This window comes from Heterocephalus glaber, unplaced genomic scaffold (genome assembly GCF_053883595.1).
Source record: "Heterocephalus glaber isolate CG9 unplaced genomic scaffold, H.glaber_assembly_v1.0 deba00000676, whole genome shotgun sequence".
Taxonomy (NCBI): domain Eukaryota; kingdom Metazoa; phylum Chordata; class Mammalia; order Rodentia; family Bathyergidae; genus Heterocephalus; species Heterocephalus glaber.
This window is the reverse complement of record NW_028258156.1, coordinates 5,039,360-5,066,015: the sequence shown is the minus strand read 5'-3', so window position 1 is coordinate 5,066,015 and position 26,656 is coordinate 5,039,360. Positions and strand designations below refer to the sequence as shown.

At 38.0% G+C, this 26,656-nt stretch overlaps 1 long non-coding RNA gene across 2 annotated transcripts in view; it reads left to right on the top strand.

Annotated features, from left to right (window-relative positions):
• Positions 1-989: 989 nt before the first annotated feature.
• The window catches only part of LOC110348078 (uncharacterized), a 148,396-nt gene continuing 122,729 nt past the window's right edge, over positions 990-26,656 (top strand). The window contains exons 1-3 of one of the 2 annotated variants that reach the window (XR_015449335.1): positions 990-1,103; positions 3,159-3,216; positions 3,603-3,791. This is a non-coding gene — a long non-coding RNA (uncharacterized LOC110348078). Of the gene's footprint in view, positions 1,104-3,155; positions 3,217-3,602; positions 3,792-26,656 lie in introns of both variants that reach the window. The other variant, XR_015449334.1, reaches the window with a different exon arrangement.

Below are 26,656 nucleotides of genomic sequence, written 5' to 3'. Positions count from 1 at the left end.
TCAGTATGGAGATGCCTCAAAGAACTAGGACTGGAAGTTCCATTTGACCCCGCTATTCCACTGCTGGGGATCTTCCCCAAAGAATTAAAAAAATCATACCACAGTAATATATGTGCGCCCATGTTCATAGCAGCAGTTTGTAATAGCTAAAACTTGGAAACAGCCCAAATGCCCATCAACTGGAGACTGGATAATGAAAATGTGGGTTTTTTTATAAAATGGAGTACCACTCAGCCATAAAAAATGAGTAATTAGAGACATTTATAGCTAAGTGGATGCACATTGAGGCAGTACTCTTAAGTGAAATAAATAGGACACAGATGTGTAAATACCGAATAGTTTCTCTGGTGTGAGAAACTGAAAGTGTAAATAAGGACTAAATGTATAATAGGTCATGTGAAATAGGAAGAAAAGGGGCAAAGGGGAAGGAAGTGGGAGGGCTAGGGGAAAGGATAGAAAGGAATGGGATTAATATGAGAAAATGGAAAAATAGGAACAAAATCTTTGTAAATAGGGAGGACTGGAGGGGTTGAAGGGAGGGCTGGGCAAGGGTGAAAAAGAAGAATCAAGAGAGACTATGTAAAGGTGCAAATTTCCAATGATGAATGTCATTATATTGTATACCTAAAATGTACCAATGATTAGAATGAATAATGGATAATGTAAAATAGGAAGAAAAGGTCCAAAGGGGTAGGGGTAGTGGGAGGGGCAGGGGAAAGGAAAGAAGGGAAATGAAAAATGCTGAGAAATGGAAAAAATGGAAATAAAGTCTTTGTAAATAGGGAAGGGTGGAGGGGGTGAAGGGAGGGCTAGGAATGGGGAAAAAATAAGAACCAAGATGCATTATGTAAAGGTACAATTCCCAATGGGAAATGTAATTGTGTTGTATACCTACAATGTACCAGTAAAATAATTTAATAAGAAAAAATGAATATATACTGTTAATATTGCTATTGATCTCATCAGAAAGATTTTTTTTTTTTTGTAGCAGGGATCAAACTTGGGACCTTGCACTTGCAAGGCAGGTGACAGATCCAGTGAGCTAAATCTCTGGCCCTAGAGAAAGATCTTTTATTATTGGGAAGGCTCTCAAGTTCATGGTGGTAGGTACAAATTTTTCATAATTCTAGTGTTTTTGCTTGAATGCTTGAATTTTATTATTGGTAACAAGTATGTTTTCTTGGAAATGAAAAGAAGTTTTTTATAAGATGCTCTGTAAGATATAGATCTGAATAACCATAGTTTGTCTGCTAGTTGATTTCTTTTTAAGTAAAAATGGTATTCCATGAAAAAACAGGCTTGTTCAGCTTGCAATTAAAACAAAATCATATTGTGACATGCAAAACTTTGTTAAGCAGAGTATTAAAAAGGTGTGTCCTCAAGGATCAAGTTTAATGAAGTTGGTAATTTTATTGTCTTATCAAGCATATTAAGTGAAACTGGAGTATTTTCTTGTTTGCTTAAGCACAAATACATAGCAGTGAAGAATACAATGACTACTAGTATGGCATTGTTTGTGTTGCTGCTTTGATTTGTGCTAAGGCACCAGGGGTTTTACTCACCAGTTCTTTCTGTCTTATCATTGCAAAGTTCAACTCAATAAAAAAACCAAGTTATGTCATGGTGTTACTGTGAAATGGCTTTTTGACATTGATGTTTTCCTTGAAACAATCTCAGGGACCTCTAGATGTTCCCAGGCTCCACTGTTGAGAACCCTACTTGAATATCTGAGGGGACATACATTGTACAATTCATTACACTATTTCTATTGTAGCTATTGTACACATAATATATCTCTGACTCCTACCTTCTGATGTCAGTAGTGCCTTCTAATTTATTTATTTATTTGTTTATTTATTTATTTGTTTGTTTATTTATTTATTTATGACTGTCATCTTGCTATGTAGTTCAGACTGGGCTCAAACTCACTATCTAGTCCAGGTTGTCCTTGAACTTGTGATCCTCCTGCCTCAGTCTCCTGAGTGCTATGATTACAGGCATATGGCATCACACCCAGGTTTTGTTTATTTTTCATTGACAGATAATAATTGTACATCTTTATGGGATATAATGTGATTTTTTAGTACATTTATGTACATGATCAACTCAGGATATTTAAGCTATCCATCATCATTTATCATTTCTTGGTGATGAAAACATTCAAAATCCTCTTTCATAGGTATTGGGAATTATATAATACAATATTGTTGATAATAATCTCCCTTCTGTGTAATAGTACATCATTTCCATCATTTTGACAATCAAAATGCCTCCTAGGCCTCCCCATAGTACCTATAGGGCTGGCATGACTATTTGAGAACTATGTCTCTAGAAGTCCTCATCCATGTCACCAACTTGACCAGAAACCTCTGCTGCATGAATGTATGCCTGAATCTAACATGTGCAAATCAAACTTTTCACCTCCTGATAGATAAAGAATGAGTAAGAAACAGAAAGGCGTGTAGAGTTCAATTTTGTCTGCTCTTTACAAATGAAGAAACTGAGGCACCAGAAAGAAAGGTGACTTCAAGGCCATAATAAATACTGAAGCAACTATTATTGAATAATTGTTCCTCCCATCATCTTTCAGACATTTTACACATTTTCACATTTAATTTGTAGGCATTTCCAGCCTGGTTTTACAGAGGAAGAAAATGAGACTCAGGGGTAAAAAGACTTCTGAGAATTATAAAACCAGTAAAGGACAATAAAGACCTGAAGTCCAGGTTTCTTGGCTCCAAATGCTGGGTTCTCCCTTTCTTGCCGTGACTAAGCTTTCTTTCTCCACCTCTCATCATGCAAAATTCAGTCAAGTGCATAAAACTTCAGATTGTGATTTCATCACATTTTACACATTTATTTTGCATTTTCTCTGCCATCCTCTAGTTTGGCTCCTCATTTCATCTCATTTTGACTTAGTGCCTCTAAACCAGGTATGCTGATTTCGCTGTGTTTTCTTTCACCTACTCTGAACTCTTTCTTCATCATAAAGTCACAGATTGAGGCAGGACACCCAAAGGGGAGAGAATTAGAGTTCAAATACAAGTGAGGAGCCAAAAGAATAGCTGGGTGAGGGTGAGAGGCAGAAAGATTTACACCCTGTGTTTTATGGGTATATCTTTCCTGCAGGTTTTCATGTGTTTTTATCTTGTCAGCAGGTCACGAATTTAGCATGGTTATCTTATTTGGACAAGAAGACATTGAGACTAAGAGATGGTAAGTAGCTTGTGCAAGATCATACAGCCTGCCGGTGACAAGTGGAAATGTGAACCCCAATGACCTGTGTCCAATGCCTGCTGCCATTAACATCTCCCCCAGGAAAATACCTGATAGGATGTTCAGAAAAGTATTAAGAGTCCAACTAGGCCTAGAAGTAGGTAGAACTCACTTCAACTTCTGGCTAAGACATGAAGTCTATCTGTCTGACAATCAGTTCAGACAGGAGAGGATGAGGGGAAGGTTCTAGATTGGTTCCACCAGGTTCTGTGCCAGGGAAATCAAACTTGGTTGGAAATGAGTTAAAGTTACTTGAGACGATCTGGAATTTTGTATCTCTCATGCTTTCATGTTTCTAATGAAAAATTGATTTTGTTTTCCCTTAGTTTGCTATGAAAGCTCCTCTTGGGAAAAAAACACTGCCGCCTTGCACCGAGAGCTAGCAGGAGTATCTCCACAGCTTGGAAGGACCCAGAGGAGTCTTGGGAAATCTCTGGAGCCCTACATGTACAAGCAACCAAAGGTGGCCTGATGGTGGCTGATAAGGAGTCATGCAGGAAGGAGAAGTCAGGAGGGTGAGGGGTTGATTTTGCCTGAGATGGCCTCACAGTCGACACACCACACATCCCACTTGTGCCCACTCTTCTCCATTCTAGTGTAGCAGACTTGCTGCCAGGTTGCCACTTCTCCTATGGCTTCTATTCTTCATGGGATTAGAATTACAGCGTACTATATATAGAACAAAATGGCCTGTTAAGCCTTTCATTCCCTCCTTTCTATGGTATCAGCAAAGTGGCCAAAAGGCAGGGAACTATATAAACACATCTGGGCTAATATATTCAAGAGGAGCAAGTGGAGAAAAGTCAGCCTGCTCTTGCTCCCTCTCATTCTTACCTTACTTATGCCACAGTGTCTTTGGAACCTTATGCCCCCAGTGTGCTGACATAGAGGAGGGAGGGAAACTTGGTGTTCGTGTGTCTTCATGGTCAAGATTCTTCCATATGTTAATAAAACAAGGAAGTTGGACTGATAGGGAGAAAATGCAACATAAAATAAAATATATTAGCATTAGAAGCCTTGAAGTTCTACCTTCCTCAACTACTGGAAAACAATATGAATTGGTCAAGAACATGTTACAGGCTTTTTCCCTTCCTCTTCTCCTTTACTAGCCAGTGTTAGGGACCCTAGAAAGTTTACCACATGGCAGTATAAGTTGAGCTGGGAAAATTCCAGTTATGAAGAAACTGGTGCTCAGCGCAGTGAAGGACTTAGTTAAGGTCATGAAGGTCTTCTGAGTCCCAACCCCCACTTTTGCTATGGCATCAGCCTGGTTGAAGGGAGGCCCATTCTGCAAAAATCTGGGGCAAAATGCATTGTCTCTTCCAACTGTCTCTCTCCAAGAGAGAACACTGTGATTGGAGGGGAAAATCTACTTGAAAAATAATTTCTGAAAAATAGAAAAATGAGAATGTGAACAATGATTTTTCTTTGGAGAAACAAATTTAGTATATGATACATTCCAGTCAATATAACAAATATTTTATGGGCCCATGCTTGTGACTGACTGTATAGTTGAAATGTAGATTCCTGGGCTCCACTTTTAGAGGTTAAAGTTTAATGCATGGTTTTCTGATGGAAAGAATCGCTTGGTGACATTTGCCAATGATAAAGTCTTTTTCCCTGGGAGTTCTGATTCAGTATGGCTCAGTTGGGGTGGAGTATTGGAGCCTGAGCATCTCAGGTGATTCTGAATTTCTCATGCAAATGATCCCTGAGCTCATTTTAAGAGGCTATGAATCAACCTTATTCATTTATAGCCCATTTAGTTTCCTCTCTTCAATTACTTTCTGACTGCCGGCTATTTAAACCATTCTGAGTATGGAGACATGGATTAATAAGTTCTAGAGAAATCCAAGATGTTTATGTCCAAAGATAGGGTTTGGCAGAGTGTTGGGATCAATGTAATCTCCTCTTGGCCTCACTTCAGAAAACTTAAAAAAAAAAAAATCCTTAAATGTCTTTTAGAAACAGTTGTTTTAAGACCTAGAGAAAACCTATTCCAATTTGATTTTTTTTTTTTTTTTGGTACCAGGGATCGAACATCGAACTCTGTACCTCAAGCTTGCCAGGAAGGCGCTGTGTGATTGAGCTACATCCCCGGGCCCCAGTTTAAATTGAACCCACTCTGGCCTTCAGCTCTGGTTATGGAACAATGTGGTGTTAAGAATGTGTGGGAAAAGACCAGAAAATCAGGAATTTACCCCCCTGCCTCCCGCTGATTTATGCCTAGCTTGTCAAAGTCTCCTGAGCTTTAGAAATGCTGAATATTTTAGCACAGCTCGAAGTTTAAGCCGGGTCTTGCTTTTCAGCTGATTATTATTAACAGTGGTGTCTCTAGTGCTTTAGTGGTGCTCAGCTGTAACCTTTAAACTTGCTCCATTCCTGCTTTTTGAGGTGTTATAAATTCCATGATTTAAAAAATATCACAATAGGAACATTCACTGACTTTTTGGGCCAGCATTTCTGAGACTTGTTACCTGGGAGATGTAAGCTTGAGTATTCTTTATGTTCACACATCTGAGCTGCTTTCTTGTTGAACTCTAGAAGTGTGCAGTAAGTCTTTACTAAAGAAAAATTCTTTACCAAAAGAGACAATACCAGCACACTCATTTGTTGTCTATATTTGTGGCTGCTTATTGTGGATCTGGGAGCATTTGGTGCAGAAAGCTGGGCTCTCCTCCCCCACATGGTTACTGTAAATGATTTAAATCAATGCTTTTTGTGCAGTATTGGGTACAGGAAATACAATACGCAGCCACTAAATATGCCATTTAAATTCATCTCAGGCAAAGGTTAAAAGAGAGGTGGGGGGAGGAGCAGGGACAGCAGAGATTGCCAAGGTAGCTGTATTCAAATGTTTTTGATAGGTTTCTAAGATACATGTTTCTTTCCAAAGCAAATGCATTCATGTCTAAGAAAGAAAATAGACAGGGAAAATGTTAGCTCCTGTGCTGGTGAGCTCATGAGAAATGCCAAGAGTTGTTTGTGGACAGCCTCAAATATCAGGGTTTCTTTATTGTTAAGCTTTGAGGCTCAGAATCAGGCAGAATGTTTCCATGACAACTAATAGATGTTATGTTTATTTACTGAGTGTCAGGGAATGACAGTGTCAGCAAGTGACATTTTAGTGTCTTTCTCATCTTTTTCTCCCCAGTAAGGATTTGTTTTAGTCAACGAAAATGGCAACAACATCTTCCATTTTATTTGTCAGAGCCTCTATTATGGCAGAAGTAAATAGTGATTTAATTTGATTCAGTTATTCCATGAAACATACTTCAAAGACCCATCGCTTTATGCACTTTGGAGTACATTTACAGTGGGCACTTGCTGGGGAGAAGATGATTTGCAAGTGAAAAGCACATTTCAGATTTCATTCACTTGAAAATGATCTAACAACTGCATTCTGGGCTGTCTAAATTTACATAGGTCTCATTAATATTCTCTAAATTCCACATGACCTTGTTTATGCTCCTACTGATATATTCATAAAAAGGGTCTATTAAGACTTATAACAGGACCACAACCTCAGCAAAGATGGGAGACAGGGCTGCAGGGTGGGCCGGTGCAAGTCCTCACTGGTTATAAATAATGATATATTCCACTCTTGTTACCTGCCTGTGGCTCGTCTGCCCTCTAAATTATCTGCGGTCAATTTTTAATGCTGAACTGGCTTCCTCTTACTATCCAGCTGGTGTGTGCTCAAGGGATATAAGCCTGCGCTAGCATTTGCTTTGAGGAAACACAATTAGGAAGGCAAGCTGCTGCTGGGGGTGGGGGGTGGTTAGTCATATGATGTATGCTAAAGCAGAAAATTCACTGTTTTTTAGTCCCCATTTTATATTATCTGTACTGCTACTCTGGTTAATTTGAATAATTGAAATTTGGGATATTTTTCCTTTTGAGAAAGGAAACAAAGTCAGTGTGTGACTATTAGGAGTTATTCAAAACATTATTGCTTGAAAACAATGTCTAATTTCCTGTTGTCCTAGGTAGAAGTGAGCTTTTCTTAAAACTCTTCTATCATTGCACTAAGCTGATTTGTTGCAGGCCTGTTTCTTACACTAGAATGTAAGCAGCTTGAAGGCAACACTATGTCCTCCTCATCTTTGTATCTATAGCACCTAGCACACTTTCTGGCACAGCAGACAACCAAGAAATGGACAGTGTATGAATGACTTACCGTAACCCAGCCCTGGCCATAAGCTCCTGACTGATATCAGGCACTCCCCTTGTAATCATGTTGCCATTAAATGCCCCTCCCATGTCATTGCCAGTGTCTAGTTCTGTGGAATAAACACAAATTATTGTCTATTTAGAAATGAGAGCCAGCATTTCTCAAGGGGATGTTCTTTTGTTTTGTAGGGTACACATACATGCACTGCACTTCCGCAAATAATACAATGGAAAAGTAACAAAGGGAAGACACAGATTCTGATGAGGTCCTTGTTTAAACACAAAGAGACTGTGAGAAAGAAGGAAGAATGTTGAATAACTTGGCAGTCTTAGATTCTCTGTCATTAATTGGGTCTCAGCAACCTCCCTTCTAAAATGAAAGACTTGGACTAGATGAAATGTTCTCAATTTGTGTACCAATGAATACTAGTATCTCCAGTGTTCGAATACCTTTCTGAAACAAACAACCAAAAAATCAACCCCTGTGTAAAAATGCACACTAAACAGGAATACATGGAGTCACATGAGTCTGAGACGTCAGAGAAAACAGATGGTTCTGTCCTCCAGTGTCCTCTGTGATTGATTAATCAGGAATCTGACCAGAGGAAGCTTGGCTTAGTCTATTTGCGCTGCTGCAACAAAATCCCCAAGACTGGGTAATTTATACAGAATACAAATTTATTTCTCACTGTTCTTTGAGAGATCTGAGCCTGGAAGTCTGAGATCAAAGTCCTGCTGTTTGGTCTGGTGGGGAACTTCTTGCTGTATTCTTACATGACAGAAGGCAGAAGGGCAAACTAGTGCAAACTAGCCACTGCTATATGAAGATATATATATGCTATATATATATATTTTTATATAAGCTTATATATATGCTTTAAGCCATTACCTTGGTATTATATATGCTTTATATGAGCATATATATATATATATATATATACGCTTTAATACCATTAACTTGGAGAAGCTTTCATAGCCTAATCACCTCTTAAAGGCTATACTTCCTAATACTAACATTGGCAACACCCAAATTTGGAGAGAATATCTTTAAACATAGCAAAATTACTGCTTTTTCCAAACTTGATAATTGACCACTTTGTTGAGGGAAATCTGTAAGCTTCCATAGGATACTGGGGTATTGTGTTAGTCACATTTCCATCACAGTGACAAAATACCTGAGGTAATAAAATTAGAAGGAAGAAAAGCTTATTTTGGTTTCCAGTTTTGGAGGTTGCAGTCTATGGAAAGTTGGCTTTGTTGTTTTTGAGCCTGTATCCACATCAAATTAAGAGCTCTTGGTGAAGAAAGATGCTTGCCATGGGCTGGGATCCCAAAATTCTCTCTAAGGGCTCACATCCCAGTTACCTAACTTCCTCCCACTAGTCCCTATCTCTTAAAGAATCTGTCACCTCCCAGTGGTGCCATAGGTTGGGGATCAAGTCGTCAACACATGGGTCTTTGGGGCATATTCAATATCCAAACTATGGCAGTGATCCTGAACTGGTAGTTCTTTTGCAAGGGGAAAACTAGCTTGAACTGATGGAAATTCTGAGTCATGCTCTTATTTGGTCAAATGTTATTTAGTCACACTTTAAAAAACCTACATATTTCACCAGCATGCTGTTTTACCAGAAAAAGAGCAGAGACTTAGAAAATTGGGGTAATATTGTAGTGAAGGAGAAAGAAATCTATACAACTCACTTTTGGGATATCTATACTCACTATATTCACAGATAACAATCAAGTTACCAGACCCCCATAAATGTAGACAGAAACAGGTTTTGAAAATAAGTGACTGTAGCAGCATCTATGTTTGTTCAGTTGGAAATCTGTCAAGTGGACATTTCCAGTGTGAATCTCTCAGAGGAGGGGCACAAAGATAAAAAATAGTAAAGTTTTCTTCAGCTATGCTGTTATCACATTTGTTATCAACAACAACTAATAACTATCTCTAGGGTAAAAACTACCCAGGATACAAATATATGAAATTTCTCTAGGAAAGGAGGAACAAGATAGTATTATTTATTGAGTAGTTACTATGTCTAAGCTTTATGCTAAACATTTTGAAATTGTACTGGGAGGTTGCAGAATCATTATCTCCCTTTTATACACAAGAAAACTGAAGTTCACAGTGACATGAAAGTCATCGGTTATTAAGAGGTGGAGTGTGGGTTCAAATCCTGAGCCTTATGCTATCAAAGTCTGTAAGCTTTCCATTTTATTCTGTTAAAGGGAGAGGATACAGTCCAGAGAAAGTTAACACTAACAACCCTTAAGAATGCTTAATGAAGTCACAGAGACAATAATGCAAGGGGAGAAACCACTATGGTATTGGTGGTCAGAGATGGGATTAAACAAGTTGTGGGGTTTAAGCCATTTTTAAAGAATTAAATGGATCTAGAAGCACAATTGTAATCTTGATTAAACAAAAGAGCCACATGACTCTGATGCTTTGCAGATCTGTGACCACATGATGAGCTGAGAAAAGCATGAGAACTGAGGTCAAATATATTGGCATCCCAGACTCCAAAGCTTTAGGAGCATGTCACAACCTGTAGAAACTCACAGTCCTTGGGCTATGGCAAAATTATAGCCATCGCTGGGGTTCCTGATGTTGCTGCAACAGGCTACTTCTCCTGAATTCTCTGTGGTAACTTTTATGATCTGGCCTTTGTAGTGGCTCAAATAATAAGGTTGCTATACAATGAAAAAGAAAAACATGAAAGCTTGATTGGAAAATGGATAATAAGACAATTGTCAAGAAGGTTCTAGCAATCGTGTATTTTTGTTCTGTCTGTTTTCTTGCATTAACTGTCTTTTAAATTACTCCAAATTGACCCTAACCGAGGCTGGTCTTCCACTTAAAGGAAGGTCTGGTGAACATTATGGAATTCTTTGCCATTTTGGAAATACTGTTGGTTTTATGTTTCCAAATGACAATGTCAGCAGGTTCTTGTTAAGTCTAATTGCTATCCCATAGGCAGCGTGGGGTCATTTTTCTTTTATAGTGCTTATGGGCATTCTCCTGTAGCATTGTTCCAGCAATCAGAGCTTCTCCTGAGTAATGTCATATCAAATCTTTAAGTCATTTAGAACCTGAGTTTTGTGTCCCAAATATAATGCTTTCAAAATATTGAACCTGTCCTGCTTTAACAGGCCCTCTCTCCTGCCCCTCCCTACTTTTATTTGGATTAGAAGTGCCTGTAAATACTAATTAGTCTTAGAGCTTGCTAATTTTTTGTAAACATGAACATTTGGTATTACTTCCAAGAGAGCCAAAGCTAGGAAAATGCTAACAGTCATAGGACTTTAGAAGCAGAGGGGATATTGTACAGATAGTTTCATCCAGAAGTTTTCAAACTGTGTCTCATGGAGCCCAAGGGATTTTTCTGGAGCTTTCAGGGGGACTTTTGGCTCCAGGGCCACACCCCACAGCAAATGAGAAGCCCTTCCCTTTATTAGAACTCGTTATAAGACTTCATTTGAAGAATGGCTCCATGGATACAGGAAAGGCTAGAAACCACGTCTTGCTTAATCCCTTTATTCCAAATGAGGCAAAACATAAGATCTAAAGAAGATCTATCACTTTCTTTAAGATGCAGCCTAGCAGCAAACTCCAGAGTAGACATTGTTCTGTTCACTCCCTGTCACGTAATTTTTTCTCAACAATAAAGTTGATCAATGCTCAGATTTATTTAAAGCACATTGGTCAGGGCATGAACTTTTAGACTCTGAAGTCTCATGCTATTGTCATGCTGAATACTCATGCCATTGTCCTCAAGTGATCTGTGTTGTGCCTGTCTATGTAGTGGACATACTAAATATGATACACAGAGCAAGCTAAGAAGGAGCCAGAAAATGAACATGGCCAAAATTGTGATTTTAATAACTTCTGTAGACTTTAGCGTGCAGAATATAATTTTTCATTTTTAGTATTATCACCCCCTCCTAAGCAGTCTTCTCCAAACTATAATGATTGAAACCTAGAAACTACATTTCCCAGACTTTGTTGCTGGAACAATCTTGATTAGATTCCACCAGGAGGGGAACCTCCTGGTTATTTAGAAAGTAGAAGGAAAATAGAAGCTATTTTCTCTCATAAGCTTGAGCAGGCAGTTGATAAAGGATTTTGTTGGTAACTTAGTTTAAAACATATTCATAGTAATCCACTTCTGGGCTGTAGGTGACTGAGTTCATGAGGAGTGACTGCTAACTTTAGTGCTGGTTTTTCTGAGAATGAATTGTGTGCTATTAAAACTAAAACCTTTGGTCCTGTATTTTTGGAAGTCTTAAAAGTGGCCTTCCTGATCTATACTCTCACGATGTTTCAATAGCTGTTCCTTCTCTAATTCCTGTGTTAACTACTTCTCAACATATCAATAATAGCTTCTGTTTACTGGATTGTAGCCTGGTAATTCCAGAAATTGGTTCCTTCAAGGAAAGTAGCATAGAGAAAGGAAGGTAGGAAGCAAGAAGATGAAGAGAAAAGCTCAGGAAAACACTAGACAGATTTCAGTAAAAATGAAAAGAAATTGCAAAATCTCCCAAATTTGGAACTTTGAAAAATTTTAAAGACTCCAGACAAATGTGATTTTAAAAAGGCTTTGAGCAACGATGCCATTGAATAGAGTGATGCAAGGCAAAGATTAGTTTAAGACCAGTCCTTTAAATTAGCCCTAATGTTTCTGGGTGACCACTATTAAGTTGACCAAACAGAGAAAAAAGACAGAATAAAGAAGTACATATTAGAAAGAATTTAGATGTAATTTCTGCATCTGAAGCTAACTACAGACCAAAAGTTCAGAAGCCAACTCACTTTTTCAGGGAATTGTATTGTCAGTATACTATATTGTCAATAAAACCACCAGCTTGGAACAGAACAAAACAAAACAAGAAAACTTTTTGATTTATCCAAAACCTTTCACTCATCCTGGGGCTTTTTTTCTCTCTACAAATAGGTTTCAAATGTTGTTTAATTTTCATGTGGCCTTCCTTAAATGTGGCCAGTGAGAGGAAAAAACCAAGAGCAGTCCCTATGGGCAGGGGAAGAGCAGAAGCTTCAAAGGACAATGGACAGGATGTTCCTTCCAGAGAACAGAATCAGGGCCCTATCAAGAGATTTTTGTCCCCTGAGGACAGGGGTGAGGGGGTTTAGTGTCAGATATTGTTGGAAGGTCATGGCCTAACTTTTGATCTATTCAGGGAGTTCCCCCCACCAGATGTTTTAATTCTGGGATATATTTTAATATACTTATAGGTCTGTAGGAAGGAAGCATTTTCTCTATTCCTTTATCCATGATAGGCACCTTTCATACTTGATGGGAAAGGAATAGACTTTGGAAAGGAATTTCTTGACTCTGATGGTCACAAATGAGAAAGATGAGAAGGATGTGTGTACAGAGCTACCAAGAAGAATGAAGCTTCCTCTATGCTGAGGGCTAGTTGCTGTTGACCACCCATACTGGCGATAAAGTCACTGGCTAAGTTCTAACCTGACAGAACCAATGGGAGTGTGAGTTGAAGGAAAGAAATAAGAAAGAGTGTATGAGGCCAGCTGCAGTTAATGAAATCTGCTATAGGTCCTAGAGATACATATAAAACTGCTGTGCTAGTCACCCAAAGTCCCATAGTTAAAGTCCGATAGTTATTGGTGATACTCAATAGAACTTCCAGTCTAGGGATGGAATGATATCTTGGCTTTGAAAGAACATCACCTTTATGTTTTTCTTAATAATCACCATTGATATTTTGCTATAGTTCTTATCAATCTTTTAATTTACATGCACATATTTTATTTTACAAACAAGGTTGATGTATATCCTCTAAAACTACTTTGTGTTAATTAGTAGAGGTAAGGTTATACTCCTCTAACAGATGATCCTCTAATCTTACTGGTTTATAATAACAATAGTTTCTCATCACAGTGTGTCAATCGCAGGTCCTCTTCAGCTCTGGTGCACATGCTCTTCATTCCAGGGATCCATGGTAAAGGATCATCCTCTGCTGGGAGTGATGTCCTAACAGAGGGAAAAGAGAACATAGTGGGTCTTGCGCTGGCCATAAAGCTTTCACTTGGAAACAATGCATGACATGTTGTTTCCACTTTTATTTCATTTTAGAAATCAAGTCATATTGTCAAGTATATCAATAGGTGAGAAAATATAATCCTCTTTCAGGGAAGTTTGCCAAGTATCTCTGAATAATAACGCTTATATCATCTACCTAGTTTAGTGTCTCGTTCTTCCTTTGCAAGTATTGGAGTTATAACATTAATGGGATGTTTCTTTTTCAGTGTGAGATTTTTTCACATCTCCTGACTTTCCTCCTTCTCCACTTTGTTTTCATTGCCCTGGGACAGGTATTATGAGGGGATGAGCCAGAGATTCTGCTATTAGTGGAAATGAATTTGTTATCAATAAGAGGCAATGATATCTAAATAAAGGGAAAATAATATCTCAGGGAAAATTCTAGAAGGTTATATAAGTCTAAATCAGAAGTATGGGCAGCAGAAATTTTAAAGTAAATTTGAAATTCAAAAATTTTTTGGTTTTGTTCCCATTCCTTTGTATCCCCTGGTTTGTAATTTTTGGAATGGAAATGTCTACCTCGTGCCATTGAATGTTGGAAGTGTTTAACTTCATTTTCATTTGTACAGGGCTGGCAGCTAAGGGCTTGCATTAAATCTCAGAGGCGACTTTGGGCTTGGACTTTTCAGTAATACTGAAACTGTTAGGATTTTGACAACTCTTAGAGATGGACTAAATGCCTTTTAGATAAAAGGATATGCATGAGTCTTTGGGGTGCCAGGTGTGGAATGCTATGGCTTGTGTCTGGATGTCCCCTCAAAGCCTCATGCAGTCATAGGTGGGGGCTTTTTCAGAGGTGGCTGGATCAAGAGTGTGTGACACTGGAATTGATTCATGGTGCAATGCTAGGCTCAAGGGCACTAGGACTAAGGGTGTGAGTGCTACCTGCCCTAAGTAGTCTGGATAAGATAATAGGGATAGAAAGCTGTGGTAGATCCTTGTTCTTTGTTACCTTCTGCCCATCATGAACTGTTTCTCCTCTGTGATGTCTCTCTTCCATGCCACCCTACCTTGGAGCCAGCCGATTATGGACTGAAAACTCTACAAACTGTGAGCTAAATAAACCTTTCTCCCTTTTAAAAAATTAGTTTTTCAACAGAAATCTTCAGCACATGCTGATTCTTACCTGGTTTTTCCACACTGGGAGAGGGACTGTTTTCTGGCACCGTGGCAACCCTTTTTAGTATCTGGTTCAATGGTTCATATATAGCTAGAAGTGGTATTTGCAGTTCAGATGCTCACATCTACCTGTCTCTGTCAACTTCTTGTCTTCTCAGAGGCTTAGTTAGAGGGTCAGGATGCAGCTTTGTAAATCTGATATCACCTGCTCATTTTCTCGGCACCCAGCTGGTCACTGAAAGTTTTAAGAACAGAAGAAAAATGTCCATTCTCCAATCCCTCATGAATTATTGGTTCTTGGCTTCATAAGCTTTACTTCCTGTGCTGAGAAGGAAATGAGGCTCACTTACCATCCATTATATCCTCACCAGGGCCCTTCCCAGGGACAAGGGAACATTCGTAAAGCTATGTGGCACTTTCTGTGTCGCCTGCCCCTTGTTTTCTAATTGACATGCTGAATGCATGGGGAGCAGAGGCTGTCTGTATTTTATATTCACTTTCAGTGTAGTAAAGATCAGATCAATCTCAGATGATAGCAAATCATGCTTTTCTTTATCTTGCAAGTGGTGGTTTTTCTGGTTTGGAAGCCAACAGTGGCTTCTGGCTGTACAGCATATTCTGTATTTTAGCATGTATCTCATGTTCACTGTTCCAGCTTCCTCTTTCCCTAGTTACTTTTGGGAGTTGTGTGCTTCTATGTATTATTCAGTAAAGGGAGTGCATGTTTTGCATTTCAAAAGCCATTGAACAAGCACAGCCCCTTACTGAGATGGAGCACATTATTGTGTCGCTAGATGGACTGACCTCTCCAGAAAGCAAGGATGAACCTGTCTGCTTCCTACTGCCACTTCTGGACTCCTCCCAAATAAGCACAACTCTAAAACACAACAGTGTGCATTAGCATTTTATTTTCTGTTCTAAAGAGGCAAATTCCTGTGTTCTTCTAATTTTCTAATATACCAGAAAGCGCCTAAGCAGTATAATTTCTTGATTTGAACACAAGCACCCGAAATGGAGACAGAATTCCTGTCCACAGTGTATACATCCACAAATTTGACTTTTTTCTTTTTAAATAAACATTATCTTGCTCCCAGTGAATGAAATGGAAGAAGATAACTCTGATAGCATTGTCTGAAATTTTGAGTGCTTCTTGGCAAGACAGTAAATTTAGGGTCATTGGTAAGAATAGACAGACTTGGAATAGTGTGAATGGGGTTCAAGGATTAAATAGGATGAATGTTGATGCATTGGATGATACTTTTCAACCGAGATTTCATGAATCCATGTACACTGTGACAAAATGAATTAAGAAGGAAAAAGCAAATGGGAAAGCAATTTCTATGACAAATTGTTCCTTTTCCTCAGTCAGTGCTCTGTACGGATGTCTCTGAAGTGTGGCCTTCTGAATGCCTGGGAGTTTATCTTTGGCTGCAAGTCAAGCAAACACTGGGCCTGAAATCAGAAAGGAAGGAGGCAGAATAACAACAAGAAGATTCTTTGCCAAGAGAATGGAGGAAGAGACATGGCAGAGCCAGTGTCCTGACTGGCACTGCAGGGTTCTGCAGCCTGGGCCAGCTGTGGAGCCTGTCCCCTTGGGAGAGAGGACTTGTTCTGCCCCTGGCTCCCATCCTCCCTGCATATTCCCTCTTGCTGAGTTTGCTCTTGGCCAATTTTTACTCAAAGCAAGAGAGCCTGGTGCTGGGGTGGAGCCAGTTTAGAGACTGGAAGTTCATCCACCATTGTGATGTTAAAGCTAAGGGGAAAACATGTGACATGTTAGTCTTGATTCCATTCTGGGAACGAATCATGGAAGGATTTCTTTTAAGGAAACTAGATGGCAGGTTATAGAATTGTTGTTCGAATATTGTAGATTTTCCACTTTTGTTGAAAGCAACATACCCTGCATACTAGTAGATATTTGTTGTTAGGTCCTCTCCAGCTATATGTAAGAGAAACAAATGGATTTTGTTGCCTATGAATGATTTACCAAACTCCGTGATCCTTCAGTTACATAGGACTATAGTCTAGGTTTTGCATGGAATGACCATGAAATAATAGGCTTCGTTTCCTTGGCAGTGTTGTGTAGATGAGGAATAAATCAATGTATGCTGCTATTATGAAAATGTAAAAGCCAGAGAGCCTCCTGATGACACCAAAGAATTGAAAGTTAGAGTACTGATCAGACTGGAGAATTGTAGGTCTCTTGAAGCTTCCCAAATTCAATGCAGGTGGTTATCTAATCTCCAGTCTAACCAAGTCTAGTCTTCACCTGACATCTGCTGCCAGTGGTTATCAACTGTTTCAATCTAAATCAAACTATGTTTTCTGACCATTCCAGTTGGCATCTTAATATCTCAAAGTGCATGGTCAAGCAACCAGTAATGTCTTGGAAGGCTGGGTGGGGAATATTTTATTTCCTAACCTTTCCCACTGGATATTTTTAGGGGAGCAAAAGTAATGGTTTTATAGCTTTAGCCTAGAAACTTTAAAATTACTGATAGGAGATTAACATTAGTTATGTGGAAAAGTTCCAAGAAGAAAGTAAAAACAAATTGATTATTAATATGGAATAAGCATAAATGAGACAAAAAAAGTTATAGAGAGGCACATTCTGAATCAAAGAAAGAATATCTTTTTGATAACAGAGATAAAATGGATTGACTGAGATAATAGTGGGCTCTCTTTCATTCCAAAGTGTGCAAATGAAGCTAGAAAATTATTTGTTCACTAGTTAGTTTCAAGATGTAACAACAGCAATGAGTATTTTACTTCATTGTCTAAGTAATTTTTTCTTTTTTGGTATGGGGGATCGAACTCCGAACCTTGCGCTTGAGAGGCAGGTGCTGGCACCACTGAGCTAAATCCCTGGCCCTATCTAAGTAGTTCTGAATCTATGTACCACTACACTTGAATGTAAAATTATGTGGACAATTTCTTAGGAGAAAGTTTTTTCCCTCTTTTTTAGTCACAACTTTTTCTAATGAAAAAATTTCTATAAAAATTAAATGATACATGTTATCTTTTTATATGAATTCTTTTACTCAGTATTTGTTCAAGATTCATCACTTGCCGTATGCTGTAGCATGTGACATTAGTTTATTCTTTTATTGATGTGTGGCATTTCATTGTATAAATAAAGCACAATTTGTTGTTAATGAAGATTTATGTTGTTTCACTTGGTGATGAACCTCTGGGTTGTTTCTATTTTTGCCCATTGAAAATAAAATGCTGTGAACCTTAACATACAAATCTTTATGTGGACTTCTATTTTTTTCCTTCTGTAGTAAACATCTAGAAAGAGTGACTAGATAATAGAGCAGAATTGTTTTCTAAAGTAGTTGTACCATTTTGGATTCCAATAAGTAGTGTATGAGAACCCCACATCTTTTTTAAAAATTAATTTTATTGGTACATTTTAGGTATACAATATAATGACATTCATTGTTGGAGATTTGTACCTTTAAATAATATATCTTTATTCTTATTTTTTCCCCATTCCCCTTCCCTCCCTTCAACCCCTCCACTCCTCCCTATTTACAAAGACTTTGTTTCCATTTTTTCATTTTCTCATGTTAATTCCATTCCCTTCTTTCCTTTCCCCTACCCCTCCCACTTTCCCTTTCCCTTTGCCCCTTTTCTTCCTATTTCACATTATCTATTATACATTTTGTCCTTATTTTAGTTTCTCACACCAGAGAAACTATTTGGTATTTACACATGTGTGTCCTATTTATTTCACTTAAGAGTATAGCCTCAATGTGCATCCATTTAGCTATAAATGTCTCTAGTTTCTCATTCTTTATGGCTGAGTAGTACTCCATTTTATTTTTAAAAACCCCATTTTTTCTTTATCCAGTCTCCAGTTGATGGGCAACTGGGTTGTTTCCAAGCTTTAGCTATTAGAAACTGTGCCACTATGTGCACATGTGGTATGATTCTTTTAATTCTTTTGGGAAAATACCCAGCAGGGGAATAACTGGGTCAAATGGGACCTCTAGTCCTAGTTCTTTGAGGTATTTCCATACTGATTTCCACAGTGGAGAACCCCAATTCTTCCGTATCTTTACTGATATCATATGGTTATCTTGTTAAGAAGTTGTCAAAAGCCAACTACCCACATAGGGGAGTTATTTTGGACTCTGTCCAGTTTCATTATTTGCCTATCTTGATGTCACCTCCTCAAAGTTTTGATTACTATTGCCATATAATAAATCTTGAAGTAAGAGTTTGTAAATCCTTCAATTTTATTTCAAAGTCATTCTTCTTTTTCAAGTCATTTTGTCTATTCTGATCCTTTGTTTTTCCATATGAATTTTGGAGTTTACTTTCTTACAATAAAATAACTTGTTGGGATTTTGATAGGAATACTTTTGAACCTATGTAGATCAATTTGTGGAGAAATGATATCATACCAATTTTGAGTTTTCCAGTTTATGAATACTGTATGATCTTCCACTTATTTAGGTCTTCTTTAGTTATTTTAAACAATATTTTGTAGTTTTCAGTATACAGGTCTTACATGCCTTTTGTGAGATTTATCCCTAAATATTTCATATTTTTGGATGCAATTATACATAGGATTCATACATTTCAATTTTGGCTTGTTCACTGGTAGTAGAAAGAAATATAATTGAAGTTTTTATATATATATATATATATATACTGGGGATCAAACTCAGGACCTTGTGCTTGTGAGGCAGGCACAGTTACATTGAATTTTTTATTCTATTAGATTTGACAACTGTTTTATGAGATTCCATATGATCTACATACATAGATGATCATGTTGCCTGTAAATATTGACTTCTTTTCAATCTGATGCAATATATTTTATTTTCTTGCTTACCGTGCTATGTACAACTTTCTGTACAATGTTAAATAAAAAATGTAAGAGGTGGATGTTCTTCATTTGTTCCTTACTGTAGAGGGAAATCATTCTATCTTCCCCCATTAATTATGATGCTAGCTATAAGTTTTTTGTAGATACCCTTTATCAGGTTAAAGAAGTTCTCTTCTATTCTTAGTTTTCTGATTTTTCAAAAAATCAGAAATGGATGCAGAATTTTATCAAATATGTACTTGTTACTCATATACTGAAATGGTCACATAAATTTTTCTTTATTAGCCTAATGATATGATTAATTACATTGACTGATTTGGATATTAATAATAGATTAACTTTGAAAAAAGTGTTGCAAGACCCACACAGTCTAAATTCAAGATTATTATAGATTTATAGTAATAAAAATAGTATAATGTTGACATTAAGATAAATGAATCTGTGAAACTGAATAAAGAATCCAAAATAACCCCATATTTATGTGAATAATCAATTGTTGATAAAGTTGCAAAGGCAATTAAATGGAGAAAGAAAACTTAAATGGTGCTGAAACAATTAAATATTCATGAGATGTTAAATCAATTTTTCAAAATCTTTGGAAGAAAACCTGATTGTCATGTTGTACCATTTTTTTTAATGTATTGTTGGATTTGTTTTGGTATCATATTATGAAGACTTTTTACATCTGTGTTCATGAGGGATTTTGATCCAATAATTTATTTTATTGTTTTTGCCTAGTTTTGGTTTCAGGATAATATTGTATTCATAGTTAGTTGGGAATTATTACTCCCACTTTAATTTCATGGAAAAGTTGATGTATAATTGATTTGATTTCTTTCTTAATATTTGGTAGGCTTTACCAGTGAAACCATCTAGGTCTGGAGTTTAATTTGTGGGAAGGTAATTTCCTATAAATTGAATTTCTGTAATACACTTAGAGCTATCAGATGTTTTTTCTTGAGTGATATTTGGAAAATTTTGTCTGTCAAAAAAAATTGGTCCATTTCACCAAGGTTTTCTAAATATGTTATGTCCTCTTACCTTCTTAATATCAGTAGAAACTGTAGTGATGTCATCTCTTTTGTTTCTTGTCATAGCTATTTGCGCCTTTCCTCTTTCTTTTCCTGATCAGTCTGGCCAATGCAATTTTATTGCTCTCCTCAAAGAACAGGCATTTGGTTCCTGTTTTCTATTTCATTGATTACCACTACGAGCTTGAGCCCAGTTCCCCTAATTTTCTACTTACATTGGGTTTAATTGCTCGTTATTCCTAATTTGTTTTTGTATTAAATTCTTTTATTGGTACGTTGTAGGTATACAACACAATTACATTTCTCATTGGGAATTGTACCTTTACATAATGCATCTTGGTTCTTATTTTTTCCCCATTCCTAGCCCTCCCTTCACGCCCTCCACCCTTCCCTATTTACAAAGACTTTATTTCCATTTTTTCCATTTCTCATCATGTTTTCCTTTCCCTTCTTTCCTTTCCCCTGCCCCTCCCACTACCCCTACCCCTTTGGACCTTTTCTTCCTATTTTACATTATCCATTATGCATTCTAATCATTGGTACATTTTAGGTATACAATATAATGACATTCATCATTGGAAATTTGCATCTTTACATAGTCTCTCTTGATTCTTACTTTTCACCCTTGCCCAGCCCTCCCTTCAACCCCTCCAGTCCTCCCTATTTACAAAGATTTTGCTCCTATTTTTCCATTTTCTCATATTAATCCCATTCCCTTCTATCCTTTCCCCTAGCCCTCCCACTTCCTTCCCCTTTGCCCCTTTTCTTCCTATTTCACATTACCTATTATACATTTAGTCCTAATTTACACTTTCAGTTTCTCACACCAGAGAAACTATTCGGTATTTACACATGTGTGTCCTGTTTATTTCACTTAAGAGTATTGCCTCAATGTGCATCCACTTAGCTATAAATGTCTCTAATTTCTCATTTTTTATGGCTGAGTAGTACTCCATTTTATTTAAAAACCCACATTTTCTTTATCCAGTCTCCAGTTGATGGGCATTTGGGCTGTTTCCAAGTTTTAGCTATTACAAACTGTGCTGCTATGAACATGGGTGCACATATATCCCTGTGGTATGATTCTTTTAATTCTTTGGGGAAGATCCCCAGCAGGGGAATAGCTGGGTCAAATGCGATCTCCAGCCCTAGTTCTTTGAGGTATCTCCATACTGATTTCCACAGTGCTTGCACCAGTCTACACTCCCACCAGCAGTGGAGCAGGGTTCCTCTTTCCCCACAGCCCCACCAGCATTTGTTATTGGTTGATTTCATGATAGCAGCCATTCTTTCTGGAGTGATGTGGAATCTCAGAATTGTTTTCATTTGCATCTCTCAAATGACCAGTGATGTTGAACATTTTTTCATGTATTTATTTGCTATTTCTACTTCTTTGTGTGAGAAATGTCTGTTCATTTCAGATGCCCATTTTTGGATTGGGTCTTTAAATTTGGGAGGTCTGATCTTTTGAAGTTCTTTATAGATTCGAGATAGTAGACCTTTGTCTGAGGAAGAGCAGGTGAAGATTTTTTCCCACATTGTGGGTTGTCTCTTCACACTGCTGGTGGTTTCTCTTGCTGTGCAGAAGCTTTTTAATAAGAAGAGATCCCATTTGTTGATTGTTTGTGCTAGTTCACGGGCAACTGAGGTTTTGTTCATAAAATCTTTTCCTACACCGATGTCTTCAAGGGTTCTACCTAACCTCTGTTCCAACTGGTTCAGAGTTTCTATTTTAATATTTAGATCTTTAATCCATTTTGATTTTAGTTTAGTGCATGGTGAGAGATACAGGTCTAGTTTTAATCTTTGGCAAGTTGAAGCCCAAGTTTTCCAGCACCATTTATGAAAGAGGCTCTCTTTCCTCCAGTGAGGGTGTTTGGCTCCTTTGTCGAAGATGAGATGGCTGAGTGTGTCTGGTGTTGTTTCTGCATCTTCTAATCTGTTCCACTGGTCCTCAAGTCTGTTTCTTTGCCAGTACCATGCTGTTTTTATCACAGTAGCTTTGTAGTATAGTTGCAGGCTGGGGATTGTGATACCCCCTGCCATGTCTCTGTTACCTAGAATTGCTTTTGCTATTCTGGGTCTCTTCTTGTTCCAAATGAATTTTTGGATTGTTTTCTCGAGGTCTATGAAGTATGCTGCTGGGATCTCAATTGGAATTGGATTAAATCTATATAGCAGTTTTGGAAGTATGGCCATTTTCACTATATTAATCCTTCCTACCCAGGAGCAGGGGATGTCTGTCCATTTTCTGATATCATCTTCAATCTCTCTTTTCAGAATGCCATAGTTTTCAGAGAAGAGCTCTTTGATTTCTTTCGTTAGATTGCTTCCTAGGTACTTCAGTTTTTTGGATGCTATTGGGAAAGGAATTATTTGCCCTATTTCTCTCTCACTGAGTCTGTCATTGGTGTAGAGGAAAGCTATTGATTTTTGTGTGTTGACCTTGTAACCAGCTACTTGACTGAATTTGGTTATTAAGTCTAGAAGACTTTTGGTGGAGTTCTTGGGGTCTTCTATATAGAGTATCATGTCATCTGCAAATAATGACAATTTGACTTCTTCATTTCCTATCTTTATTCCTTTTATTTCTTTCTCTTGTCTAATTGCCGTGGCTAATGTTTCCAGAACTATATTGAACAAGAGTGGTGACGGTGGACATCCTTGTCTTGTTCCTGATTTTAGTGTGAAGGATTTCAGTTTTTGACCATTTAGTATGATATTGGCTGTTGGTTTTTCATAGATGGCTTCTATCAGTTTGAGGTAGAGACCATCTATTCCAATTTTTTGTAGGGTCTTTATCACAAATGCATGTTGGATTTTGTCAAATGCTTTTTCTGTGTCTCTGGAGATAATCATATGGTTTTTGTCCTTGGCTCTATTGATATAGTGTATTACATTGATTGATTTGTGTATATTGAACTATCTCTGCATCCCTGGGATGAATCCCACTTGATCAGGGTGTATGATCTTCTTGATGATCTTCTGCATTCTGTTTGCCAGTATCTTATTAAGGATTTTTGCATCTATGTTCATTAGTGAGATTGGCCTACAGTTCTCTTTTTCAGTTGGGTCTTTCTCTGCTTTGGGGATCAAGGTGATGTTTGCTTCCAGGAATGAATTTGGGAGTATTGCTTCCCTTTCAATTTCATTGAAGAGTTTAAACAGTAGTGGCAGCAGTTCCTCTCTAAATGTCTTATAGAATTCAGCAGTGAAGCCATCAGGGCCCGGGCTTTTCTTAGCTGATAAGTTTTTAATTACATTTTCAATTTCATTGGTTGACATTGGGTTGTTCAGAATTTTTAGGTCTTCTTCGTTCAACTTTGGTAATTCGTATGTATCTAGAAATCTGTCCATTTCTTCTGTGTTTTCCATCTTATTGGCGTATAGGTTCTGGAAGTAGGTATTGATGATCCTCTGGATTTCTGCTGGGTCTGTTGTCATTTCACCCTTTTCATTCCTAATTGCATGGATTTGGGCCTTTTCTTTCCTTTTTCTGACAAGGTTGGCCAAAGGTTTGTCAATTTTGTTGATTCTTTTGAAGAACCAACTCTTGGCTTCATTGATTTTTTGTATCATTCTCTTAGTCTCCATTGCATTGATTTCTCCTCTGATCTTGATAATTTCCTCCCTTGTATGAGTTTTGGGGTTGTCCTACTCTTCTTTTTCTAGAAGCTTGAGATTCAGCATCAGGTTTTTTAATTGGGCTCATTCTGTTTTCCTAATATGCGTATTCACTGCTATGAATTTCCCTCATAAGACTGCTTTCATTGTGTCCCACAGATTCCGATATGTTGTACTGTCATTGTCATTTAATTGAAGGAACTGTCTGATTTCTTCTTTAATTTCCTCTGTGACCCATTGGTTATTCAGAAGTGTGTTGTTCAATTTCCATGTGTTTATGAAATTTTTTGAGTTTCTTTTGCTATGGATCTCCAATTTCATTGCACTATGGTCTGATAATATACAGGGGATAATTTCAATTCCTTTGCACTTCCTTAAACATGTTCTATGTGTGAGTATGTGGTCTATGTTGGAGAATGACCCATGTGCAGCTGAGAAGAATGTGTATTCTGATTTTGTGGGGTGGAAGACTCTGTAAACATCTGTTAAGTTCATTTGTTCAAGAGTTCGATTGAGTTCTAGTATTTCATTACTTATTTTGTGTCTAGTTGATCTATCTATTTGTGACAGTGGGGTGTTGAGGTCCCCCACTACAATTGTATTAGTGCATAGATGACTTTTCATGTCTGTTAGTATTTGTTTTATATAGTTGGATGCACTAGTGTTTGTTGCATAGATATTTATGATTGTCATCTCTTCCTCTTGGATGCTTCCGTTTACAAGGATGTAGTGTCCTTCTTCATCTCTCTTAATCAGTGTTGGTTTGAAATCTACTTGATCTGCAAAGAGGATAGCTACTCCTGCTTTTTTTCGAGTTCCTGTCACATGGAGTATTGTTTTCCACCCTTTAACTTTCAATCTATGAGTTTCCTTTTGAATGAAGTGTGTTTCTTGTATGCAGCATATTGTTGGATTTTGCTTCTTGACCCATTCTGCCAGTCTATTTCTTTGGATTGGTGAATTGAGACCATTAACATTGATGGTTATAGCTGAAACATATTGACTTGTCATTGCCATGACTTTTTCTTTTTGTTGGGTTCTCCCCCTTTACATTTAATTTCTTGTCATGCCAGATGGGTTCATTCTGCTTTGGTTCCTGGGGCTGTGATCCACAATTTCTGTTCCTAGGATATTGTGTAAAATTCTTTGGAGTGCTGGTTTGGTATTTACAAAGTTCCTAAGGTGCTCTTTGTCATGAAAGTATCTTATTTCTCCATCCATTTTGAAAGATAGTTTTGCAGGGTACATCAATCTGGGTTGGAGGCAGTTTTCTTTTAGGGCTTGGAATATGTCACTCCAAGTCTTCTTGCCTTGATGGTTTGTGTTGAGAAGTCTGCTGTGATTCTGATGGGCTTTCCTTTGTATGGGATTTGTTTCTTGTCTCTGACTGCTTGTAGAACTTTGTTCTTCTGTTGAGTTTCTGGAATCTTAACAATTATATGTCTATGTGTAGATTTTTTTTTGATCAAGGCTATTTGGAGTCCTATATGCCTCACTTATCTGTATGTCAAGCTCTTTTCCCCTGCTTGGGAAGTTTTCTGCCATTATTTCTGTGAAGAGATTTTTTTATGTCATCTCCACTCTCTCCTGTTTCTTCATTGACTCCAATCAGTCTTATGTTATTCTTCTTTGCATCATCTAGCAGCTGCTGGATTGACTTCTCATGTTCCCTTAGAATTTTGAAGCAATTTTTCTTTTCCTGGTCACTAACTGCAATCTTATCTTCTATATCTGAAATTCTGTCCTCACATTGGCTCATTCTGTTCTGTAGACTTTCAATGGAGTTTTTAATCTCCTGGAAATCTATATGCATCTGTTTTATGGATTCCATTTATTTCTTATGTTGGGATTCCATCATGTTCCTGAGCTCCTCTCTAGATTTATTAATCATGTCTTGCACTAGGGGCACAATTTCTGCTGTTATCTGAGAAATTATTTCTGATTTCATTTTTTCCAGATCCCCTTTTGTTGCCAGTTCAGTGGGTCCAGGTGGTTGAGTATCAGAGTGTTCCATCTCATTTCCCTTTGGGGTTGCTGTAGGTGATCTGGAAGTCTGGTTTTGAGACTTATTTACATGTTTTCTCATTTCGGCTAGGGTGGGGGGCTTTTCGCGCCTGCACGGATTACCTCCTCTGAGGTGGGTGAGGTGGGACAGGGGTGGGGAGCAGCAGTAGGGATGGTGACCCAAAAGCCCTTTCCTGTGGGCTGGGAGCAGCCAGAGGGGTGGTGGCCTGTAACCCCTTCCTCTGGACCAGGAGCAGTGGGATGGTGGCTCAGAAGCCCCTTCCTCTGGGCCAGGAGCAGTGGGACAGAAGGTTGCCCAAAAGCCCTTTCCTCTGGGCTGGGAACAGCGGGAGGGATGGTGACCGGGAAGCCCCTTCCTCTGGACCAGGAGCAGTGGGACGATGGCTCAGAAGCCCCTACCTCTGGGCGGGGGTAAAGTGGGACTCAGTACCTTGGTCTTGTGGTCTGGTGTCCTCTGCATCTTTGTATTGTGGAATCAGTTG